Source organism: Amblyomma mixtum, chromosome 2 (genome assembly GCF_055824585.1).
Source record: "Amblyomma mixtum isolate Tamu chromosome 2, ASM5582458v1, whole genome shotgun sequence".
Classification (NCBI taxonomy): Eukaryota; Metazoa; Arthropoda; class Arachnida; order Ixodida; family Ixodidae; genus Amblyomma; species Amblyomma mixtum.
The window spans coordinates 207700843-207707399 of record NC_143013.1 but is presented as its reverse complement, the minus strand read 5'-3'; positions in this window follow the sequence as shown (position 1 = coordinate 207707399).

Here is a 6557-nt window from a genome sequence, read left to right as displayed (position 1 = left end):
AGTTTTAGTGCGAAATATGCCGTGTACTCAGGAGCCAATAAAACTTTTTATATGCAGCCCAATATCGTTTAATTTTTCTCCCCGTGGGTAAACTTGCCCGCTCTCGGCCATTCGTAAGGGTGCCACTGTTTGCCGCATGTTTCGTCATCCACCTTGCGCAAAAGTGCGTTCATGTGAGAATACGGCACAGGTAAGCACTACCTTCGGAGTTGATCACGTGCGTTTAGCAGTGTGTCGAGGGAGTGTCTCTGACGATACGAGAACGTGCAGTCGAAATTGGCTTCGGTCGGCAGATCGCAACGCTCGGCACTGCAGTTACGAACGCACCGATAAGCCAGCCGCGAAGCGCGAGCTGCAGCGCCTGCCGCGAAGTGTGGTTTTGAACGCTCTTGTGACATCACTGTGATAATTTTTTTACTCGCGACTGTACCGTGCAAGCGCATTTATAAATAATAAGGAACACTAACGCAGCGAACGCAGACGCACCTATGCATGTTTTGCACTCATCTGACTAATTTCTCGTAAGACTGATTCACTTGTTATAATTACTCTTTGACTGCGCAAACACACGGCCAGTTTCTTTTATCGTCTCCGCTCGCTCGGAGTCGCACAGCCACTGCTTTCGCGCATTTGCTTTGTTCTTCCAATACAACATCATTTGTAGTTGCTAATGTGTTCTGGCGTCCAGCACTGTTTTCTTAGACAAATGAACTTGTTGGGCGTATTACGCGTGAATGACAAAACACAGAAGGAAAGGGGCAACGCAGCGCTATGTTTGGTTTGGTTTGGTTTATGGGGTTCAACGTCCCAAAGCGACTGTGGCTATGAGAGACGCCGTAGTGGAGGGCTCCGCGCCCTTCCGCGCCCTTCCGCGCCCCTTCTGCCGCTCAGTATCCCCGGGGCTGTGTTTTTGTGATTTTAACCAGAGTGAGGAGTGGAACGTGCATAGGCGAAGTCGCCTCGAAAGCTTTTCTTGAATTGCGAGCCTGCACAGACTATAACCTCAAGCATGATTCTTAGCTTTGTTCAGTTCAGTTCAGTTCAGTTTATTTACCTTAAAGGCCCCCTTGTATCGAGGGTATTACATAAGGGGTGGGATTTTAATGAAATGAGCAAACAAAACAGCGAATATTATTCAGCACTGAAGGTGATCGGTTACATGTTCTTGAAAAGTAGAGGATGAAGCGATGTTGATGATGTCAGGGGGTAGGCCGTTCCAGTCCGTTGCTGCTCGAAAGAAAAGATTACCGACGATTACGTTACTTGCTAATGCTAAATTTGAGCGCAGCAAATAAGCTGTTTCACCTTTTCGATAGATTGAGGCAAAGAAATCGAGCAACACATGTATGCGCTATCACAGAATTTTTTTTTTAGCAGACGGAGGACTTCCATCGGTCGTCTCGCTCATGGCTCAGAAAGAACTGGCAGATGCAGATAATTTCGCAGTGGCGAACGGCAGCGGCAATTTCGGCTCGGGCGGTGCACATATACAGATCCGCCACCACCGATCTGGCTCTCTGATTGCCACCGCACAGGGAGAACGGCAGCGGCAATTTCGGCTCGGGCGGTGCACATATACAGATCCGCCGCCACCGATCTGGCTCTCTGATTGCCACCGCACAGGGGTTGCATTGGAGGAGGAGCGAAGAAAGGAATTAAGTTCGAGCCGGCGCTTTGACAACCGGAGACTCGCAGGAAGAGGGGGGAGGGGGGCGGCGTGTACACCCAGCGGCAAACGATGGGGGCAGAAGCGCGCGCAGCAAGCGGACAACACGATAAAGGGAGGAGGGAAGAGATAGCAGCGACTGACTGATGCCGCTGACGCCGATAGTGAGTCAACCCCAGTTGCGGATGAAAGGGGGGCGGAGCTGGTTACGAGGCCGACGACAACGACAACGCCGACGACGACGCGAAACCCAGGAACGGACGCCAAAGAGCTGCGCTCTAAAATGAAGCGGAAAAGGTGGCAGTATGCGATGGCGGCCGGGAAACTTGTAGGGGATGACTGGTGCGGTGAGATATGCGTGCGGCAGCTGTGATATACGGTGACCGATTGAGGGAAGAATGAAATAATTTGTGATAAAGGGTGAGACTTGCAATGCGACGACGGAACGAAAGGGGCTGTAGTCCTGATAATGTTTTCAATGAAGAAATGCTGACGTCATATGAGTATGCAGAGTGGATGAATCGAGTGGCACGGTTTTGGACAGCTTCTAATGCATTAATTTAGTAAGTTTGGTTCGGGCTCCATATGGCAGAGGCATATTCTAATTTTGGTCTGATGAGCGATTTATATGCGAGTAATTTTACGTGTTGAGGGGCAAGGCGCAGATGGCGCTTGAGAAAACCAAGTGTTTTATTCGATGCTGAAATGATGTTGCCAATATGGGTGCGCCAAGATAAATCACAAGACAAGGTGACTCCTAGATAATTATAAGATGATACTGAATTAATCGAGGTGTTAGAAATGGAATATTGGAAGCGATGCGGGCTATGGCGACGAGAGAAGGATAAGAGTTTGCATTTATTAGGATTTAGGGACATGAGCCAGTTGTTACACCAATTAAGTACGCTGTTAAGATCGGTTTGAAGACTAAGTTGATCACTAGAGTTATTAATAGTGCGGTAAATAACACAGTCGTCAGCAAACATTCGAATACTGCAGGAAACGTGGTCAGGTAAATCATTAATATATATTAAAAAGAGTAATGGACCGAGTACAGATCCTTGCGGAACGCCTGATGTACCCGGGAGGCTGTTAGACAGGTGGCCGTTAGCAAACACTGATTGAGAACGATTAGTGAGAAACTGCTCAATCCACTGTAGTATGTTAGGATGTAAGTTGAGCTGTGCAAGTTTCACTAATAAACGACGGTGGGGAATTTTATCAAAAGCTTTCGCAAAATCTAGAAATATGGCATCAGTCTGTTAGTTACGGTCAAGATTAGTGTGCAAGTCGTGAAGGAACAACGCTAATTGGGTTTCACAAGAGAGGCCCTTACGAAACCCATGTTGTGAAGAATGGTGTGAATGTTGTGAAGCCGTTCGATGCTGCAAGCCAGCGGCGCTCCACCATGCGGCAGGACCGTCGCTGCGCCGCCGCCGCTGTCGACGCCCGTCGCGCCGACGCGCGCTGTCGACGCACGTGTCGGAATGTGGAGAGAGGAGAGAGGAAGCGGGAGGGAAACGGGGAATAAATACGCGCGTTCGCCTCGGGAAAAAGTTGCTGCTTGCTTACGCAACTTGCCCGGTTTAACCAGAGCTAAACCTCAGCTAATTTTTTTAGACCAACCACACTGCTTTGCTTGTCTAGGTCATTGATCATGCTTAGCAATCGACCTCTCCCGGCCCACGTCATGGATGACGTTTTGGAGGACAGATGAAGGGTGTGGCTTGTAGTGGCTGGAAAAACGTTCAGCTGCTGGCGGCGAGGTGCAGTGGATTTGGTCGCATGTAGTAACAATTTTTTCTATGATTCAAGCATGAAATGCTTTTAGCTGCCATTGTAGGCGACATTGAGGTGACGTCACGCCAAAACGGAGAGCCAACATACGTGCACCGATTTCCCGTCATCCGGGCACTGATTTTCCGTCATCTGGGAGCCGAAACGTGATCATCCGGGCATAGAAGGAAATTTAACGAGACGAGTTCTCCGCTTTCACTCTTCGTACAGAACCGGCATACAAACTATGATACAAACGCTAGAAGAGAAAGGGGCGCTGCTCGGAACAACGACTTCAGCGCCGTCCCCAAGGATAGCGCCACTATGCTACATACCCACGCACGTAGAAGACCGTCCGACGCCTGCTGTGGAGGCGGCAGCAGTATTGTAACTATGCGTAGCTGCCGCTATTCGCTGGCCTAATCATGAATGATCACACTTGATCCAGTCGTTGAAACTTAACTCGTTGAATTTATTTACATGTTAAATACAAAGAATCAATAGCAAGCAACTGCACGTCTCCCGGAACGCTCGAGCAGTCAGCGAAGCTAGTTGCTCGTCGTTCGGCGTCCGGAGTACAACTGGTTCCCCCCAGGGTGTCCAAAGCCCCTTCCAACCTCGGCACCTATGGGGGGGCATCGGCGCCTGCGCTCACACAAGGAGCTTCCGCTTTGGGTGAGCCGGCAAGGCTCCTAACTGATTTCTTCGGAAGACCGGAGCGTGAGCCTCCAAACGCCCCCCCCCCCCCCCCCCCCCCAGGCACTCCACGGGCCAGAAGGACATGTAGCGGAAAGCAACAAGTGGGAAAAAAAAACACTAATAGGCGGTAGGGTGAGCCCGTCCTTGACCGTCGCGCCGGAAGGTCGCAACACTCCCCCGTCGAATGGGTCAACGACTTGTTACGTTCGAAACTTCGAGTGTGTCTTGTTCGGTCTTTCGGACCGGGAAGACAGTGCCTGGCGGGTCGTGCCTCGGCAAAGTTTCCCGCAGTTCGTCCGACAGAGGAGTCACCGATTCAAAGTCATGGACATGGACTACGCGCTCATCGCATGGGGGTGGCGGCGACGCGTACGACTACGACTAGCTGGCGGAGCCGGCTCTCGTCCCGATAGCCTGGCGGGTCGTGCCTCGACTATGTTCTGAGAGTAAGCTGCTCAGCTCTGTCTTGGACGGGACGAGCGGGCCTCTTTTTAAAGGGCCCCTGCCCACCCCATGGTCGCAAACACTCTCTACCTCACTTTGAGCAAGCCTCCTCTCCTTCCATTCCCTCCTCGAAATTTTTCTCTCCCGCTCCTCGTCGAGTAGGCTCGGCAAGGCAAAATCACCCCCTCCTTCTCCGATATAAGCCGGAGGCGTGGTGTCTGTGGAGTGCGTCACAGGGCAACGTCATGGCCCCGCCTTCAATAGAATTCTTTTCTTGGTTTTTGCTGCTGGGTCTGTTCGAGGGGAGGGGGGGGGGCGCTGCGGGCGCGCACACTGAACGATCGAGAGGCGCGATCGGCTCGACCACCTATACTTGTTAGCGAGCGCATCCTTTCATACATCTGTTTGTCATTCCCAGTTAGCGAGCCACCTTTTCATTTTTTTAGGCCTCCCCACCGCTTCACGAGCGCAGGGGCGGAAGTCGGTTCTGTTCGAAACACACGGCGAAGTGCGGGCCCGGCAACCGCCCGTTTGCTTTTCTTCATGTGTGTTCGTGTTCTGTGTGTTTGTGTCTTTTCTCCGCTCTGAAGCCCATGTCGTTCATTAGAGTCAAGGCGTACGCAAGATGCATGAATGATAAGCGGTGTCTGTGCGGTGCGGTCAAGTGGGCGAGCGAGGGAAAGTCTCTGCTGCACTACTAATTAAAACCTTGTTTTGGGGGGCTTGCATAGAAGAAAAAAAACTGAGAAGGGAGCGCGCACGCAGAGCGTCTCGTGACGTGATCACGGCGGGGGGGCGAACCAACTCCCTCAGTTTTACTATTTTTTTACTTTTTATGGCTAGGGCTCAAGGCTGTCGCCGCACGCTCCCTCCAAAGTTTTTTTTTGTTCCTTCATGCGGGTTTGTAGGCCTGAGCCAGAACAGAAGGCGCTGCGGAAAGCGTTGTGCAGACGACGCGACGCCAAGGCTACGCCCAACCTTCTCCTGTCAGTCAGAACGATGCACCAATGGAGTGCCTTTAGCGAAAGTAACCCCCCATGACGTCAACGGGGTTCCGAGTAGTGGGGCGGGCCGTTTTTGTTGAAGAAAAGAACGAGCGGGCTTTGATTTTAATTTTCGCAGCTTTTCGGGGCGCGCATGGCTCTAGTATTTTGCAGAGGTTATCACGATGCCTCATCTATGCAGTGGGCTTGTTTTTCAAAAATGTCCGGACCCTGGGCAGTGGCCCTTTAAGGGGTCTCCCCGACCCCGCAGGTATTGTCCCAGGGGATAAGGGGAAGGGGGAGAGTGAGTAGGCTCCCTCGCTGCACGCTCTCCCGGCCGCTGCTTCTTGCGCCATCTAGCCTACGCTGCCGTTACTGTGTGCGCCGCTGGTGCCGCCACCTCTCGTGCATGAGCGCAAGCCTCTCATTTTATTCTCGCAACATCACAATCTCCTTAAATAAACTGAGCGTCCTCGCTCATACTCCACACATACAAAAACATACAGAAAATATATACACACAAAAAAAAATGCCAACGGAAAATGCACATCAAGAGCGTTCACGTTCAGTCTGGGAAAAAGTCACTGTTCACATCACAAATCACAACATGATGCCCACATATTCTAGAGAGCTGTGTCAATAGTAAATAAAGTCGTCCTTTTGTGGCTTCACAAGCAGCCTGCGAGGTCTAGTCGATGGTATTATCGGCGGAGTCTTGGTGGATCGTGGGAAATCTTCTGCGTCAAAGAATTCTTCGTCGCCACTTTCGCAGCTGTCACAATCGTTATCGCGTGCACTATTTGCTACCCGCGTTCGCACTTCACTTTCCGTCGCCGGTTCAGAGTCGTATCTTTCACGGGCACCATCACCATCATCACAATCACTGGCACTGTTTCTTTGCTGAAGTCGATTGGTACTGTCCGCTGATACCGCTCTCGCTGCTCCTTCCGCCGTCGGCCCATAGCCGTGTTTTTCGCGATCACAATCAC